The sequence below is a fragment of the Oncorhynchus kisutch genome, linkage group LG4 (genome assembly GCF_002021735.2).
Source record: "Oncorhynchus kisutch isolate 150728-3 linkage group LG4, Okis_V2, whole genome shotgun sequence".
Lineage (NCBI taxonomy): Eukaryota > Metazoa > Chordata > Actinopteri > Salmoniformes > Salmonidae > Oncorhynchus > Oncorhynchus kisutch.
Genome location: NC_034177.2, coordinates 64,138,011 through 64,157,882, shown reverse-complemented (window position 1 = coordinate 64,157,882; position 19,872 = coordinate 64,138,011). Strand labels below are relative to the sequence as shown.

Sequence of the window (19,872 nt, the reverse complement as noted above, 5' to 3'; positions counted from 1 at the left end):
GACTTGGCGAGAGAAGCTTGGAATAACTGTTGTTTCTCTCACCGGTGCCTTGTGGATATGCACAAGCTCCTGAGTGGTGCAGGGGTCTAAGGCACTGCATCTCAGTGCAAGAGATGTCACTACAGTCCCTGGTTTGAATCCCGGCTGTATCACATCCGGCTGTGATTGGGAGTCCCATAAGGTGGTGCACAATTGGCCCAGCGCTGTCTGGATTTGGCCGGAGTAGGCCGTCATTGTAAATAAGAATTTGTTCTTAACTGACTTGCCAAGTTAAATTTATGTTTACCATTCTCTACCACCTTCAGACATATGTCCCCTTCCACCGAGTAGAGCTGCACAAAACAAGACAGGAAGAGGACATGACAGTGAAAAGCAATACCTTCAGACTAGAAAAAACAGATACATCATACATCATATCTTAGGCTTCACATCACATTCAAGTGCTCACTAAGCTATGAATTTGCTTCTACTGACCTCCAGTGGTTAGATTGTGTTCTTGAAGATGCAAGTACAATCCTCTCTGCTTTGTAAATACACTGAGTACACAAAGCATTAGGAACACCTGCTCTTTCCATGACCAGGTGAATCCAGGTGAAAGCTATGATCCCTTATTGATGTCACCTGTTAATTCCACTTCAATCAGTGTAGATGAAGGGGAGGAGACGGGTTAAAGAAGGATTTTTAAGCATTGAAATGGTTGAGACATGGATTGTATATGTGTGCTATTCAGAGGGGTGAATGGGAAAGACAAAAGATTGAAGTGCCTTTGAACAGGTTATGGTAGTAGGCACATCGGTTTGAGTGTGTCAAGAACTGCAACGCTGCTGGGTTTTTCACACTCAACAGTTTCCCGTGTGTATCAAGAATGGTTCATCACCCAGAGGACATCCAGCCAACTTGACATAACTATGGGAAGCATTGGGGTCAACAGCCAGCATCCCCGTGGAACACTTTTGACCCCTTGTAGTCCATACCCCGACGAATTGAGGCTAGTCTAAGTCGATAGTAGAAAGATGTTCCTAATGTTTTGTACACTCATTGTATAAAGTCTTTACATAGCGCAAATAAGTCTGATAAGTCTTATATCACATACATAATATATCTTAGTCGTTTGAATGCCCATTGTCTGCAAGTGCTTGAGATATCATTCCTATGCAATGTCCCTATCTGAAAGTAAGCAACTGATGCAAGGACAATACCACGCTAGTTAGTTAGCAATCAGTCAAGCCAACGTAGTATCTTTCCTGGCCCACGTGCCTAACCTTCTCACATAAACTCAGTCAGAAGAACATCACTCAATCCTTTGCCACAGTATTTGGTCAATGTCATAGGTGAATGCTGGCCTTTTCTCCTACCTCCTCCCCTTCCTCTATGTGTTAATCATTGCTGGTGTTGGGACCTCCAACAAGCATGATGTACAGCTGACAAAAATGCCTAGAGGAGAAAGAAAATATGAAAGCATGCACTTTGCTCACATTCATTACCTTTGTCAATCTTTGCCAACATAGCGTGAATGATTCCTATTTGACTACTAAAGATAGTCAGGGGGTAAACAGAACTTATTTTACAACTCAACATGATAATAGCATGGTCCCATTTAAAAAAAACAACAGATGCTTCATATAAATCTTATAGATGATTTGTGAAGCATCTATGCTTATGAACACTTCATATGAAGACTTTATGAGTTTATACGTTTATAAGTTATAGTTTAATCTAGTGACACCGGAGTGTGCAACTAAAACTGAAACTTTAACTATGTCTTTAAGCGAAACTAGCCCAGGCTGCTACTCACGTGAGTTTGTTGCACACTGGTGGTAGAAAGGCCTTTTCATTCTCTGCAATCCATTTGTCCACGTTCACAAGAAGTGGTTTCCCACTCATTATTGCAAAGTGATGTGAAAATTGTAACTGAAAAAATAACTCTTTGCGTATTGAATCACTTAGTTCTGTGTGTTTTTTTGGGGGGGGGTTTCAGAGAGACTGAGAGTCCAAAATACAGAAGTGGGATAACTAGGGTAGGAGTCTGGTGTGATCGGTGAAAGGTTGCTTCCATTCCCACAATAAGAAAACTAGTGACAGTGATGTGGGCGGTCATATAAAACCAAAGCGGAAACACTTGTCAGTAATGTGATGGAGTGAAGTGATGAGGGGACGAGGGCTGCACATGTTAATGAGTAGGAGGGAAGCAGGAATCACATTAAAATTAGCACTGCAGTGTCTGCAGTCTCATAGAATGTACATGGATAAGCAATGTATATTATAAAAGGTACAATTAAATTAGTTGTATTTTTTTTATGTTTTAAAAAACATTTTAAATTGACTGTACTCAATGTTTGAACCTGTTTTATTGGCTGAGTTCATCACCTTAAAATCCCCTTCTTTTACCACTTACCACTTTTCGCAACATCAGCAAGACAAAGGAGCTGATCGCGGACTACAGGAAACAGAGGGCCGAGTACGCCCCCATTCACATCGACGGGGCTTTAGTGGACCGGGTTGAGAGTTCCTCTGTGTCTACATCACTAAGGAATTAGCATGGTCCACACACACCAAAACAGTTGTGAAAAAGGCACGGCAACGCCTCTTCCCCCTCAGGAGGCAGAAAAGATTTGGCATGGGCCCTCAAATATTCAAAAAGTTCTACAGCTGCACCATTGAGAGCATCTTGACTGGCTGCATCACCGCTTGGTATGGCAAATGCTTGGCATCCAACCGCAAGACGCTACAGAGGGTAGTGTGTACGGTCCAGTACATCACTGGAGCCAAGGTCCCTGCCATCCAGGACCTCTATACCAGGCGGTGTCAGAGGAAGGCCCTTCTAATTGTCAAAGACTCCAGCCACGCATAGACTGTTCTCTCTGCTACTGCACGACATGCAGTCCTGATGCACCAAGTCTGGAACCAACAAGACTCTAAACAGCATCTTCCCTCAAGCCATAAGACTGCTAAATAGTTAAGCAAATAGCTACCAGGACTATCTGCATTGACACCCTTTTGCACTAACTCTTTTGACTCCTCACATATGCTGCTGCTACTTCTCATTATCTATCCTGTTGCCTAGTCGCTTTACCCTTACCTATATGTACATATCTACCTCAATTACCTTGTACCCCTGCACATCGACTCTGTACTGGTACCCTGTGTATATAGCCAAGTTATCTTTACTCATTGTGTATTTATTTGTGTTATTTGCATGGTTGTGAATGGCCCTTAAGTAAGCATTACACTGTTAGTATAAGCCTGTTGTTTGTGAAGCATGTGACAAATACAAGATCAAATGATTTGATCTAAAAAAGGTGCATAGGACTTACTATTCTACTATCAGCTCTTACTGTCTGGGTCCAGATTGATGACACACAACCAGGGTGATGACATCAGAGGTCAGGGCTCTGTAAGATGAATAGGGCAACCCCCTCAGCCCACCCCCACTGTTAACTAAGAAATAAACAATATACCTGATTACTTCTCTTTTACTTTCTCATACACTAGCTAATTCCTGTATTCTAAAGAAAACTGACTCACTGGCTGTGTCCACGAATGATCAGACTCCTGTAGACAGGGGGAATCTTGGCTAGAGTCATAGAAGACCTCTCCTGAGGGAGGAGGAAAGGGTGAGAGGTAGAGAGAGAGAGAAAAATGTGAGCAAAGTAGCATTAACAGCTAAGTAGCTGAAAAATGGTGATCAAATCAAAGTTTATTTGTCACGTGCGCTGAATACAACAGAACTGATCCACATCATCACATCACAAAACAGTTGATGTGTCAATGTAGTCAATCAATTACTGTATTGTGCATTGTCTTTATGGTGATCGAAAGTCCCCAGGACAGGGCAACAACTCTTACAATTCCAACGGTTGAATCCTGCAAGATACTGTTTTATACACCTACCTTTTTTTTTACCAAACCAGCAATGCTGACATTGTTCCTTAATTTAAGGTTAGGACTATAATTAAGGTTAGCAGTGTTGTTAAGTTAGGGTTACGGTTAGGAACATAAACTGTAAAACTATGTGGGGTTTAGCCATAACTTTGTGGCTGTGATAACTAGTCAGGACCCTGTAGCAGCCACGATTTCACAGAAATTAGCAACTTGTTATGAAATGAATATTCGTACTACAACCACACAATATTATATCACTTTCCAGATTAGCTGTCAAATACACACGGCCAATATAGGAAAATACAATTTAGTCACAATAGACTCGACAACAAATAGCTCTCTATCCATCCAATGAGCAGTTCAGGCGAACTAACGTTAGCAAGCTAGTTAGCGATGTTCAAACAACGCAAACGACTGATTCGGCAAATCAGTAATTTATTAAAGCTTAGTCGGGTCTTGATCGGTTTCTATGGGTGTTGCTGTATGGTTCTGGTTGTGTTGTAACACATAACAGACAATATAATTACCGATAATAAATCATTAAAAAAGAGAAGATAGCATCCGGTTTAGACTGTTCATAATCTCTATTGCTGAGCCGTAGAAGTGGAGCTCCAGTGGCGCAATCGGTTAGCGCGCGGTACTTATATGACAGTACATTGTAGAGCTATGCCGAGGTTGTGAGTTCGAGCCTCACCTGGAGCAGTATTTTTACTGCTGCAGAAGAGTGATAGGTATTAACGGTTGAACTTGAGATAACATTGAATACGTGAACCAGCCGCTCAGTAGCTACCTAAACTGTCAGTGACTGTCAATTAAGCAGTGTAGACCAAGACAATATCAGGTAGGGACTTTCTTCTCTAACATATTTTTTTGCCTAAACCTAGTACAAATATAAAAATGTAGGTAGAGTAGGCTAGATATTACTTGTTAGATATTGCTGCACTGTGGGAACTAGAAGCACATGCCTATCGCTACCCTCGCAGTAACATCTGCAAACCACGTGTATGTGACCCATACAATTAGATTTGATTCGATTTAATCACAATTTGTCATGTCTTAGCTACATGCTATTTCTTAGCTACATGTTATCATTAACATATATTCCTGTTGTTTTATGAAGACATACAACAAAATAGCTATCATCCACACTCCCCTCGCGGGGGCCAGTCGTGTATATCTATAACGGACATTTTGGTGACCTTATTTGACTTTTTCTGCTGCTTTTGAGGCACGGTTCGATCCCACCTTGGGACACTACTTGATTGAGTATATAAAACACAAAACAATCATACTATTGATCTCTCTATTATTATTCTAATATGTATTCATTATAGAATTGTCAGTATTTATGATAAACCTTTCAACTGCACTCTTCCTCTCCTCCCTGGCTCTCTATTTTTCAGCTCCAGATGACAAACCTACACTGTCCAAGGGTTGCAGGTCTGCCAACTTCCTTCTGGTCACACATTGTATTCAGAGAAGTATCCAATAAACCAAAGACATTGCTTTAAGAACAATCCAAAATTTATTTTTGATACTGTCTCAAAGCTAACTAAAAGCAGCATTCCCCAAGTGAGGATGGCTTTCACTTCAGCAGTAATAAATTCATGAACTTCTTTGAGGAAAAGATCATGATTATTAGAAAGCAAATCTCCTCTTTAAATCTGCATATTCCTTCAAAGCTCAGTTGTCCTGTGTCTGCACAACTCTGCCAGGACCTAGGGTCAAGAGAGACACTCAAGTGTTTTAGTACTCTATCTCTTGACACAATGATGAAAATAATCATGGCCTCTAAACCTTCAAGCTGCATACTGGAACCTATTCCAACTAAACTACTGAAAGAGCTGCTTCCTGTGCTTGGTCCTCCTATGTTGAACATAATAAACGTATCTCTATCCACTGGATGTGTACCAAACTCACTAAAAGTGGCAGTAATAAAGCCTCTCTTGAAAAAGCCAAACCTTGACCCAGAAAATATAAAAAACTATCGGCCTATATCGAATCTTCCATTCCTCTCAAATATGTTAGAAAAAGCTGTTGCGCAGCAACTCACTGCCTTCCTGAAGACAAACAATGTATTCGAAATGCTTAAGTCTGGTTTTAGACCCCATCATAGCACTGAGACTGCACTTGTGAAGGTGGTAAATGACCTTTTAATGGCGTCAGACCGAGGTCTACACGGACAAGTTCTGGCCTGGTTTAGATCTTATTTGTCGGAAAGATTTCAGTTTGTCTCTGTGAATGGTTTGTCTTCTGTTTTAGGACCACTATTGTTTTCACTATATATTTGACCTCTTGGGGATGTCATTCGAAAACATAATGTCAACTTTCACTGCTATGTGGATGACACACAGCTGTACATTTCAATGAAAGAAGGTGAAGCCCCAAAATTGCCCTCGCTAGAAGCCTGTGTTACAGACATAAGGAAGTGGATGGCTGCAAACCTTCTACTTTTAAACTCGGACAAAACAGAGATGCTTGTTCTAGGTCCCAAGAAACAAAGATATCTTCTGTTGAATCTGACAATTAATCTTGATGGTTGTACAGTCGTCTCAAATAAAACTGTGAAGGACCTCGGCGTTACTCTGGACCCTGATCTCTCTTTTGACTAACATTATCAAGACTGTTTCAAGGACAGCTTTTTTCCATCTGCGTAACATTGCAAAAATCAGAAACTTTCTGTCCAAAAATTATGCTGAAAAATTATTCCATTCTTTTGTTACTTCTAGGTTAGACTACTGCAATGCTCTACTTTCCGGCTACCCGGATAAAGCACTAAATAAACTTCAGTTAGTGCTAAATACGGCTGCTAGAATCCTGACTAGAACCAACAAATTTGATCATATACTGGCTTCCTGTTAAGTAAGGGTTGATTTCAAGGTTTTACTGCTAACCTACAAAGCATTACATGGGCTTGCTCCTACCTATCTTTCTGATTTGGTCCTGCCATACACACCTACACGTATGCTATGGTCACAAGACGCAGGCCTCCTAATTGTCCCTAGAATTTCTAAGCAAACAGCTGGAGGCAGGGCTTTCTCCTATAGAGCTCAATTTTTATGGAATGGTCTGCCTACCCATGTCAGAGACGCAGACTCGGTCTCAAACTTTAAGTCTTTACTGAAGACTCATCTCTTCAGTGGGTCATATGATTGAGTATAGACTGGCCCAGTAGTATGAAGGTGAACGGAAAGGCTCTGGAGCAACGAACCGCCCTTGCTGTCTGCCTGGCCGGTTCCCCTCTTTTCCCTGGGATTCTCTGCCTCTAACCCTATTACAGGGGCTGAGTCACTGGCTTACTGGTGCTCTTTCATGCCGTCCCTAGGAGGGGTGCGTCACTTGAGTGGGTTGAGTCACTGACGTGATCTTCCTGTCTGGGTTGGCGCCACCCCCTTGGGTTGTGCCGTGGCGGAGATCTTTGTGGGCTGTACTCTGCCTTGTCTCATGATGGTAAGTTGGTGGTTGAAGATATCCCTCTAGTGGTGTGGGGGCTGTGCTTTGGCAAAGTGGGTGGGGTTATATCCTTCCTGTTTGGCCCTGTCCGGGGGTATCATCGGATGGGGCCAGTGTCTCCTGACCCCTCCTGTCTAAGCCTCCAGTATTTATGCTGCAGTAGTTTGTGTCGGGGGGCTAGGGTCCGTTTGTTATATCTGAAGTACTTCTCCTGTCTTATCCGGTGTCCATTGTGAATTTAAGTATGCTCTCTCTAATTCTCTCTTTCTTTCTCTCGGAGGACCTGAGCCCTAGGACCATGCCCCAGGACTACCTGGCATGATGACTCCTTGCTGTCCCCAGTCCACCTGGCCGTGCTGCTGCTCCAGTTTCAACTGTTCTGCCTGCGGCTATGGAATCCTGACCTGTTCACCGGACGTGCTACCTGTCCCAGACCTGCTGTTTTCAACTCTCTAGAGACAGCAGGAGTGGGTAGAGATACTCTTAATGATCGGCTATGAAAAGCGAACTGACATTTACTCCTGAGGTGCTGACTTGCTGCACCCTCGACAACTACTGTGATTATTATTATTTGACCCTGCTGGTCATTTATGAACATTTGAACATCTTAGCCATGTTCTGTTATAATCTCTACCCGGCCCAGCCAGAAGAGGTCTGGCCACCCCTCATATCCTGGTTCCTCTCTAGGTTTCTTCCTAGGTTTTGGCCTTTCTAGGGAGTTTTTCCTAGCCACCGTGCTTCTACACCTGCATTGCTTGCCGCTTGCTGTTTATCAGCTGATGTACAAAGGGCTATATAAATACATTTGATTTGATTTAACTGAATGTAGTTTATTGCAGATATTTTCCTCAAATAAAATGTAGCATACATAAAATAAACAAGTTATTACAATTTATTTACATTGGGTCTAATGTGTGTGTGAGAGGGAGACATGTTTTTCAACTCAGAAAAAAGCACACAGAATTTTCGCAAACTAAACATTAAGCCATAGCCTTTTACAAAATGATCAATCACACTTTGATTTGATAGATATTTAGAGTAATTATGTAGATATTGACAATGGATATGAAGGAGTAGATCTATCCAATCCTAAAATAAAATGGGCCAAACATTAAATGAACAAGTAATTACAACTTATTTACATTGTGGATAATGTATTTGAGTGCATGTTGTTTTATTTTTCCTTGTCAGCCACCCATCTCTGCTTTGTCAGTCTTGCTAGGCCCCGTGTGTATGCACTTCTGGGTGAGGCTGTCAGGCAGTGGTGGAGTACATGGCAGATCTGAAAGAGAGATGCACAAAGTGACAGTAAGTATACAGCTCAACAACATGTCTGTGTGTACACTTGTTGGTGTGGGTGAGCATATGCAATATAATTCTGAATAACCTGTATTCATCTGGGTATCGTAAAAAATAGTTTCTTCCTTAACGGCCAGTGTAGTAGGACCTGGTGCAGTCGGTAAATTAAGCAGAGGACTGCTGTGACTGCAGCTGAACTGCTGGGGGTGGCAGATCTAAAAGAGACAGACACAATTTTCTTCACTGAAAATACAGTGCCTTGCAAAAGTATTCATCCCCCTTGGTGTTTTTTTCTATTTTGTTGCATTACAACCTGTCATTTTAATGGACTTTATTTGGATTTCATGTGATGGACACACACAAAATAGTCCAAATTGGTAAAGTGAAATTTTTTTTTAAATGGTAAAGTGGCACATGCATATATGTATTCACCCCCTTTGCTATGAAGCCCCTAAATAAGATCTGGTGCAACCAATTACCTTCAGAAGTCATATAATTAGTTAAATAAAGTCCACCTGTGTGCAATCTAAGTGTCACATGATCTCAGTATATACAGTGAGGCAAAAAAGTATTTAGTCAGCCACCAATTGTGCAAGTTCTCCCACTTAAAAAGATGAGAGGCCTGTAATTTTCATCATAGGTACACTTCAACTATGACAGACAAAATGAGGGGAAAAAATCCAGAAAATCACATTGTAGGATTTTTTATTAATTAATTTGCAAATTATGGTGGAAAATAAGTAAGCTGCAAAGCTTACACTTCACAGAGCTGGGTTTTATGAAAGAGTGTCCAGAAAAAAGCCATTGCTTAAAGAAAAAAAATATGCAAACACGTTTGGTGTTCACCAAAAGGCATATGGGAGACTCCCCAAACATATGGAAGAAGATACTCTGGTCAGATGAGACTAAAATTGAGATTTTTGGCCATCAAGGAAAATGCAATGTCAACACCTCTCATTACCCCGAGAACACCATGGTGGTGGCAGCATCATGCTGTGGGGATGTTATTTATTAATTTTTTTTTTTTTATCGGCAGGGACTGAGAAACTGGTCAGAATTGAAAGAATGATGGATGGTGCTAAATACAGGGAAATTCTTGGGGAAACCTGTTTCAGTCTTCCAGAGATTTGAGACTGGGACGGAGGTTCACCTTCCAGCAGGACTATGACCCTAAGCATACTGCTAAAGCAACACTCAAGTGGTTTAAGGGGAAACATTTAAATGTCTTGGAATGTCCTATTCAAAGCCCAGACCTCAATCCAATTGAGAATCTGTGGTATGACTTAAAGATTGCTGTACACCAGCGGAACCCATCCAACTTGATGGAGCAGTTTTGCCTTGAAGAATAGGCAACAATCCTAGTGGTTAGATGTGGCAAGCTTATAGAGACATACCTCAAGAGAATTGCAGTTGTCATTGCTACAAAAGGTGGCTCTACAAAGTGTTCACTTTGCGGGGGTGAATAGCTATGCAAGTTCTTGTGTTATTTGTTACACAATAAAAAATATTTTGCATGTTGTGTAAATCAAATGACCAACCCCCCCCCCAAAAAATCTATTTTAACTCCCGTTTGTAAGGCAACAAGAGAGGAAAAATACCAAGGGGGGTGAATACTTTCGCAAGCCACTAATCATGCACTCATTCAATCTATTTAGTTGTAAGGCCTAGATTCAATCAGATCAAATCAAAATCAAATTTATTTATATAGCCCTTCGTCCTGATATCTCAAAGTGCTGTACAGAAACCCAGCCTAAAACCCCAAACAGCAAGCAATGCAGGTGTAGAAGCACCTCAGATCAAGTGTTAACCGGCGATAGCCAACACCCACATAGCTGATGTTTTGCCGGTGTCTGAGGTGTAACTGCGTTGGATCTATCAAATCAGTAAGCAGCAGCTCTTGATCATTGTCACAAAACTACACCCGTCCTACTCTCTTTACAAGTACAGAACCAGAAAGTGTAGGTTATATAGAAATAACGATGCTCAAATTCTAAATCGTTAAACTAAATAATGAGGATTTCTGTCAGCCTAGTCGAGATGTAGATTATATCTCAAATTGCAATGTTCTAACCTGTAAACAGGACTGCATGAGATTTCTGTTAATGCGACTCAGTGAAGCCAATGGCAATGTCCGCTTTAGGTATAATGCCAGGAGCCGCTTGTGAATTTGACAGCTCTTACACAACCGCTATGTGGATGTCGGCTAAAGCGGATCTGATTGAATAGAGCCCCAAGTGAGGGACAGTGTGCATGTGTGTATACATGCATGTGATAATTACCTGTATCACCTGTCGTGGCCGGTGTAGCAGATGCAGGGGCAGACGACTGCAGCTGTGAAGACTGTGGTTGAGCTAATAGGGGTGTCAGATCTCAAAGAGAGAGGAACCATTTTTTAAGTTAAAATTATACAACAAAACAGAGTGAGTGAATGTATATACGTGTATTTGATAATTACCTGGACCACATCACACTGCTTCAGGTCTACAAGCCTCTGGAAGTTCCAGCGTGCCACTCCAGGCCTGGCCCAGCTTGGTTGAAAGAGGGTTACCTGTCACCCACTCCAGGCCTGGCCCATCTTGGTGGAAAGACAGTTACCTGTCACCCACTCCAGGCCTGGCCCATCTTGGTGGAAAGACGGTTACCTGTCACCCACCGAGCAGGTCTGAAAAATGGGCACAATATAATTTTAATGACAAAGCCTTGACTACACACTAACCTAAACAGAACAGACTATGGGAGGTGCACAGTAGTACACAGAGCCATGACTACATGAAACTCTATTCCACATCAAGTAACTCATGCAAGCAGCAAAATTAGATTTAAAAAATTGGTGGAACAAAAAAAACACCTTATGGAACAGCGGGGACTGTGAAGAGACCCATGCATACACACGATAACATATGCACTGTACACACACGTACACAAGGATTTTGTGTTGTAGATATCTGGTAGTAGAGTAGTGGCCTGAGGGCACACACTTAATGTGTTGTGAATGTATTGTAATGTTTTTCAAATTGTATAACTGCCTTAATTTTGCTGGACCCGAAGAAGAAGAGTAAATGCTGTCTTGGCAGCAGCTAATGGGGATCCATAATAAATACAATACAACAAATTAAATTTGTGTGTGTGTGTCTGGCAACCCACGCAGCAGACTTCATTTTCCCTACTGCTCATTGTACTTGCCCATGCAATCTGATGTGTGTGTGTGTGTGCGTGTGTGTTCTGTGTTATTATGACCTAGAAGTATCAACCTGACTACATCCTTGTAGTAGGCCAATCAGTGATTAGCTTGGGAAAAATTACTATCAACCGTGTACAGTAAAAAGGATCTGGATTGACAAGTATGTTAAATCATGTGAAGTTACAAACCTCTAGGGCTTAGTCTACACTCAATTTAAATAAAGGATGCAGGACATGAGCTCTAGGACCATGGCCTCAGCACTACCTGGCCTGACGACTCCTGGCTGTCCCTGTCTCCAGTCCACCTAGTCGTGCTGCTCATCCAGTCTCTGCTGTTTCTGTCTGCAGCTATGGAACCCTGACCTACTCAAGGCTCATTGGAGGTACTAACTTGTCCCAGACCCGCTGTTTGATCCTGTCTCTCTCTACCGGGCCTACTGTCTCAACATCTAAATGCTCAGCTATGAAGAGCCAACTGGCATTTACTCCTGAGGTGCTGAACTATTGCACCCTCTATAACCCTCTATTATTTGACACTGCTGGTCATCTATGAACGTTTAAACGTCTTGAAGAATAATCTGGCTAAATAGCTGGACTCTTTTGTAATCTCCACCAGCACAGCCAGAAGAGTACTGGCAACCCTTCAGAGCCTGGTTTCTTCCTAGGTTCCTGCCTTTCTGGGGAGTTTTTCCTAGCCACTGTGCTTCTACGTCTGCATTGCTTGCTCTTTGGGGTTTAGGCTGGGTATCTGTATAAGCACGTTGTGACTACTGCTGATGTAAAATGGGGTTTAATAAAATACATTTGATAGATTGCTTGTATATGCTTCTATTCATGTCAGTAACTCTAAATCTAAATGTGACATTGAGTTGTCTTATATTTCCTCAAAATAGAAGCTGTACCTTAAGCTAGCACTTTTTCCTGGTCTTTCTTGCTGGGGACAGGGGGCTTCAGGTTTGGGAATGGAGGGCCTAGAGAATTGGAATATTAACAATAATTAGTGTCCGCATGTATGAATGAACTTCAACATGGGTTCAATGTGTATCTGAACTGATTGAGAATTGCTGATCATATACTGTATATGTTTATTTTCTTTAGAAAATCTGCCACCAAACCACACAATTCTATCCAGCTAGAGTGCACACAACCATTATGTTTTTATTTTTGACCTGGTAAAATAGGCTAACAACGACGCTAGCACACTACACCCCATATCAACCAACTAGTTGTAACAAGGCTATATTATACTGTAACGTTGCTGTAGCCAACTACATTACATTATTATCCATCTAGCTAGCTAGTGATAGCTTAGCTAGCTCCAAGGAAACAACCAATGAATGATATCAGGCTTTTTAACAAAAATATCTATCTATCTAGCTTGTATGATTGCATGTAAAACAACTTTTCAGATGATTACAAAGCTTGAAAGCAAAGTTGACTTACCAGTATGCTGCTCTCTCGGGAACTAGAGTGAGGCATCCAGATATGAGGTTAGCTAGCGCCGTTATAGCATTAGCTAGCTAGCAGCGCCAGCATGTTAGGTATGAAAGTATCTATCCAGCAACAATGTCGAGGTCAAAAACGAAATAAACTATGTTAAGCCATGCTGACTTCGTAAGATAAATAATCATCAGGCTGAACGTACATTTATGTGACTAACTAGCTAACTTTAGCTTGCCAGCTCAGTGACCGGTGATGCACCTACTCCTGTTTACAGAGTTACCAGTTATCTTGTAGCACACCTCAATGTGTAGGCCTAGCAATTTTTCTAGTTATTCTGTTTTTGTGACACTATTTGGTGGGAGGACTTTGCTAAGGCCTAATATAAAGTGCAAATATATTATTCGTTTTTAGCTGTAAATGTAAGAAGTGTGTTTCTGACCAGCACAGTATTTCATCAAACTGAGCTGAAGTTGTTCCCTCTCATTATCTATATATAGGAGGCAGCATGAAGGAATTTCTACACAAATCTATTGGGCTGTAATAAGACTTGCTGTTTAACTTCACTAAAGGAGATGGTATTTGATAATTAACTGCATTTGAACTTGAACAAGGTGAGAGTGACTGTAGTTGAGGTAATTTACCAGTATTACATTAGAATGGTGTATTAGTATACTTCTCTGGCCAGCCTGCAATGTAGTGTATCAAGTTCCACTCGGGGGCGCTGTTGTCCATGCTATGAGTTGGGCGTAAACATCGCTAGTTAAATACATCAATGAGGCTTGGTGTCTGGTCGTGACTGGCCACGCCTCTCTTTCGTTGAATGATTTAGACACATTTGATTGATGCATCATTCGCAACCTTTCTGTTGACATGAATACAGTTTCTTTTAAATGTCAGAATGATGATTTATACTGATTTGTCTGTGTGCGCATGTTTGAGAATGCTCCCTGAACTTGATCAGAATGTTTTCCTATACTGATTCAATGTTGAATACATCCTACTGTATACATTACACTCTAGAAAACATGGTCAAATGTAAATGTTGCGGGGAAAGAACGTGTAAAACAAATGGATGTTAGGGGAATGTGAAAAGCTGATAAGAAAACTCTTTAGGAATAGGCTATAAGCTGTTATTTAGGTAGCACCTAATTAATTTAGACAACCGTGTGTGAGTGGATGGATCCATTATGAAGAAAAGTAACACATGATAGAGGAGAGAGATTTTACAGTAGAGAAAACTGAGCACTGAGCAGAGAGAGCTTTGGCAGCTGGCCTCCCCCTCCACTCCGCTCAACTCCCCTCCCCTCTCCCCCTCCTCCTCTTCCCGACCCCAATACACACACTCAGGATTTGACATCATCTCAAATTAAATGACTCCAAGTTTCATATAATTGACTCTTACACAGAAAGAACACAGCTGATTTTAAAAAACATTCGGTGTTGAGGGATTGAACCTTTTGTCCATTTAGTGCCCTCCCAGGAACACTTGAACGCTAAATGCAATTAGCATGAGATCAGTGGAAACAAGGTCACAGCAGGTGATGAACTTGTCCCTCTTGTACTGCAAAAATGAAAAGTCTTCTCCCCACCAGTAACCTCAAGACTCTCACAAGCTCTGTAGCTGTATGGAGGAGTTTTTCAATTTAACATCAGGCCCGAGGACCCCAGCAAAAATCTGCATTTTTTTCACTGCTTATGTTTAGCATCCCATTGAAGTATTTTACTTTCAGGAAAACCAGGCCAACAAGTACAACACAAAACAATTTGACATAAACATGAGTTTTATTGACAAATGTCAACAACAACTAAAATAAGGTCCACCAAGCAAAAACCTGATAATAATTCATTTAGGAGAATAGAAATGGTTTGCTAGGTAGGAAATTAATATCCAACTAGTCAGTGACAACTGTGTGGAGTTTGTGACAGCAACTATGTGAGTTTATTACAGTATTATAGGCACTATGTCCTGGGATTGCCAATGACCTTCTATGTAGAAGAATCTCATACCTTCTAACTACTCTGAGCATCATAGAGCAAGACAGATCACATGTACGTGTTTGTGAGAGTCTCAGCTTTTCATAGCTGGGTCATAATATAGCACAAACCATTTGGGACTCTACAGACGTTTTTGTGAGAAGACACACACTCATCCCAAATTGAATGACTAAGAACTATATAATTGACTGCCCTTGTCTCACCAAAACCACTCTAGCTCAGCCCTGTTTATCACACAGACTAATGGCTGGTATATATGGGTGCAAAATAAATAGACACATTCAATGGTACAACCCCAAAGTCTGTGGCGCAAATGTTTAAAAGGGGTTAGAAGTTCAAATACGGTGCGGTGGGGCTCAAGGAGTTTAAAATGTTAGCCTAAACAACATATGCTGACAAAAGCACATATCACAGCATACAGATGGATCTACCATTTTTTGTGGGACATATGACTGTGAGATGGTCTAAAATATAATTTCCCCCTCCAGAATTGAGCCCAATAACATTTTGATCCATGTTATCAGGGAGGTGTGCTATTCAACAATAAACATTATCACCTGCTGTAGCCCAACCGATGAGGAATATTGGCTATAAATAAATAGGCTGAGGGTTGCCCATCTGCATTTAGCTAGATCAAACTCTAAGCATTATCTTGTTGCTAGTTAGCAACATATTGAAGGCTTGAATGTCCCCCCCCCCCAAAAAAAAAGTTCCACTGGCACTCAGCCAAGGATCATGTACTGCGAATATACTGTAGGCCTCCATGTTACACCTGACCCATGTTACATTTAGTAACCATGCCGCTGCTAAAAACTCTTGTTCCAAAACGGTTCCCACATTTGGGGGATTTGAGAAATGTGTACACTAGAACGCTCTGTGATCCTCCTCTTTCATTAACAGTGGCCGTCAAAACTGCTTTCAAATGTGTTTTCCCGCGACTGCATTAAGAATGTTGTAGGCTACAATGCTTGCATGTTTCTCTTCCCGTGCGGCACAGCATGTGGGAGAAGTTGGAGCTCAGGGATGATAGACAGGTTTCCTACTAGTAGGCTAATTACCAGTTGGAGGGTGTTGAAGTGGATTTTTCCCAGTCATATGTAGTAAATACTACCTTCCCACTGGATTATGAATGCAGGGTAACCCCATTAAGATGTTCTTGTACTCTACTCTGGGAGTCGTAGGCTCTCTCTTCTGCTCTCTGCCCATATAGGCCTTCTCCTAAGGCACACACACATCACCATATCTCCATTTGTGGAGACAGTGTATTGTATGAAAGCTTGTCGGTTCAGCATAGACAGGTTTTGATGGAGACATGCCAAACACACCATCATAACCACAACACACTTGTTTGTCTATCCAAACATTTCCAGGAGTGTTTTATCTTTTTTTCTCTCATCAATCCACGTTCAACTCAAATGTGCCCTTGGGTAAATGAATCCTGAGTTTCTTCTCTGACATATTTTGCGTGGATTAGTGTTGGCTAAATGATGAACAGGACTGTAGTGAAACACTGAATGTGTGTTTGTGTTGTTCATGTAGTTGCTTGTGTGCACATCTTTTGTGACACAGGTATGTGTTCCAGTGAAATGGCACGCATAGTTTTCCCTCTCCAGTTTTCTTACGTTGGAACAGTACTTGTTGGATGGTGTTCTGTCACATTGATTTCACAAGGTCTCCATATATCAAAGCTAAATTCTTCTCAAAATCTCCTTCCTCAGTCTGACGACTAAATGAGGCAAGGTGTAGGCCTAGCAGCATATGTACGTACGTACGGGTTTGGTTCGTCATCATATCGGTATAGAATTTTATTTTACGAAGTTAATCTCATTGAGATTAAAAATCTATGTTTTAAGAGCGACCTGGCTAAAATAGCAGCATATAACGTTTTATACAAAGACACATTTACAACAAACAGAAAGCACAGTTGGAAAACAGACATTTACCACTTGATCAGGCATGATGCTTTGGAGAGGTGTGGTGCATCTAGGGGGTCAAACAGAAGCTCTATCTTTTTCGGTGAAAAAAGACCTGTGAAAGGGTGAGATAGTGGTGAGACTTGGGAATGAACAGCAGGTGAAGGGTTTTTAAGCGTGGTGGTGGGGCCTGTTCCTTTATCTCCTCCTTCATCTGCCCTGGGGTAACCGAACTGTCATTCATTAGAAAATAAATAACATTCTCCGCTCTGACTCATCTTTCACCCCAACAACACCGAGAATAATATTGTGAAGTAACATATTCATGGGCAGGGCTCTAAAGTGCGACCATTCTTATCACATACGCTAATAATTATTTTGCTGTGCGACTTGGAATTTGGGAGCACCAGTGCGCCTAGTAAAATAATCTGCCAGAATAATTAGGCTTCGCTGTAGGGGAGAGTGGGGTAAATTGAGACATTTGTTTACATTCAGAAATACAGTATTCTTTCTAACAAAGTTATCTACATACAGTACCTTCAGAAACTATTCATACCCCTTGACTTACTCCACACATTTTGTGTTATAGCTTAAATTCAGAATGGATGAAATAGATGTTTTTCTCTCACTCATCTACACACAATACCCCATAATGACAGCGTTTCTAGAAATTCTTGCAAACCTATTGAAAATGAAAAACAGAAATATCAAATTTACATGAGTATTCAATACTTTGTAGAACTACCTTTGACGGCGGTTACAGCTTTGAGTCGTATGTCTGTATCAGCTTTGCACATCTGGATTCGGGGATTTTCTCCTATTCTTCCTTGGAGATTTTCTCAAGCTCTGTTACGTTAGATGGTAGCGGCGGTGAACAACAATCTTCAAGTTTTTCCACAGATGTTCAATGGGACTCAAGTTTGGGCTTTGGCTGGGCCACTCAAGGACTTTCACATTCTTGTTCTAAAGCCATTAAAGCATTGCTTTGGATGTATGCTTGGGTTCATTGTCCTGTTGGAACGTAAGTCTTTGCCTCAGTCTAAGGTCGTTTGCACTCTGAAGCAGGTTCTCATCAAGGATTTTCCTGTATTTGGCGCCATGTCTCCATTCATTGTTCCCTCTATTCTTACCAGTCTCCCAGTCACTGCCACTCCCCATAGCATGATGCTGCCACCACAATTCTTCACAGTAGGGATGGTGTTAGACGGATGGTGAGCTGTGCCTGATTTTCTCCAGACATAACGCTTTGCATTCAGGCCAAATAGTAAAATATTTGTCTCATCAGACCATAGAATCTTTTGCCTTATGATATAAGAGTCTTCCACGTTCCAACTCCAGGCATGCTGTCATGTGCTTTCTTCTTCTTCTCAGAAATGGCTTCTGTCTTGCCACTCTCCTATAAAGCCCAGATTGGTGAAATGTTGTAGAGACTGTTGTCCTTCTGGCAGGTTCTCACATCTCAGCCAAGGAACTATGTAATTCTGTCAGAGTGGTCATTGGGCTCTTGGTTACCTCCCTGACCAAGGTCCTTCTTGCCCAGTTGCTCAGTTTGGTCAGCCAGCTCTGGTCTGGGTAGTTCCATATTTTGAGACCACTGCGCTCTTGGAAACTATCAATACTCTAGAAACTGTTTTATACCCTTCCCCAGATATATGCCTCTTCCCAATTCTATCTTGGAGATCTATGGACAGTTCCTTGTACTTCATGGTATAGTTTCTGCTCTGACACGTTCTGTCAACTGTGGGACCTTAAATAGACAGGCATGTTTATTTTTAAATCATGTCCAAACAATTGAATTGGACACAGGTGGACTCCAATCAAGTTGTAGTGACATCTCAAGGGTGATCAAAAGGAAATTGGATGCACCTGAGCTCAATTTGGAGTGTCATAACAAAGGGGTGTTAATAATTATGTAAATGAGATATTTATGCATTTAATTTTCAATACATCTGCAAAAATCTGTAAAAACATATTTTCACTTTGTCATTATAGTGTATTGTGTGTAGATGGGTGAGAAAAAGGCCACATTTGTGTAGCAATTGTACACGGGTGTTCGCCCTGTGCACGCCTAAATACAAGCTTTGAACAACTGCTTTTTGGGGGTCACAGGTCAAAAAGTTTGAGAACCACTGAGCTAGCAAACAGATTTCTGACGTGCTGTACATCTATAGGATCAGTCATGTTACCTCATTAACTAGTTAAAGAGCTTCTCCAGTACTTTTATATACTTTTTAGACAGTAGTTCTGAAAGGAGGGCTCATGATCCAAAAGTGGTCCCTGAAAATTGCACACTACGTCACATATGTGCAGATATGTGCCCCACATCATTGCTTTCTCTCTCGCTCTGCTGAGTGTGAATCTTGCTAGCTGTCACTCAAATGGCGAGGGGCTGAAGCTCATTGGCTCAAACTCTAATTGCTAGGGGGGCTGGCCACGTGGGGGAAAATGTAGGTAAAATGGCGCAGCACAACTTCCAGAGAAACAGTCACTGTCAAACTAGGGATTTTGGTGGCGAATTGAGGTAAAACAGTAATTCTGCTCATAGATTATGCATCTATCAACGACACATTGACACGTCCAGCCCAAAAATACTTACCAGTCGCCAAAGTTCTGTAGCATGTCTCTACCAACCTGGTAACTTTGGGGCAGCAGGGTAGCCTAGTGGTTAGAGCTTTGGACTAGTAACCGGAAGGTTGCAAGTTCAAAT

The 19,872-nt window shown here is 41.5% G+C and overlaps 1 long non-coding RNA gene and 1 other non-coding gene across 2 annotated transcripts; one reads left to right on the top strand and one right to left on the bottom strand.

Annotated features, from left to right (window-relative positions):
* Window positions 1–4,490: 4,490 nt before the first annotated feature.
* trnai-uau (transfer RNA isoleucine (anticodon UAU)) lies at window positions 4,491–4,584 on the top strand. Its single transcript has 2 exons — window positions 4,491–4,528; window positions 4,549–4,584. It is a non-coding gene; the product is annotated as a tRNA-Ile (tRNA).
* Window positions 4,585–8,144: 3,560 nt separating this feature from the next.
* On the bottom strand, window positions 8,145–13,759 carry LOC109888762 (uncharacterized). The gene is made up of 6 exons (XR_002255197.2): window positions 13,258–13,759; window positions 12,717–12,785; window positions 11,090–11,296; window positions 10,914–11,003; window positions 8,723–8,849; window positions 8,145–8,617 (listed from the first exon to the last, which is right to left on the bottom strand). It is a non-coding gene; the product is annotated as an uncharacterized LOC109888762 (long non-coding RNA).
* Between the last annotated feature and the right edge of the window lie 6,113 nt (window positions 13,760–19,872).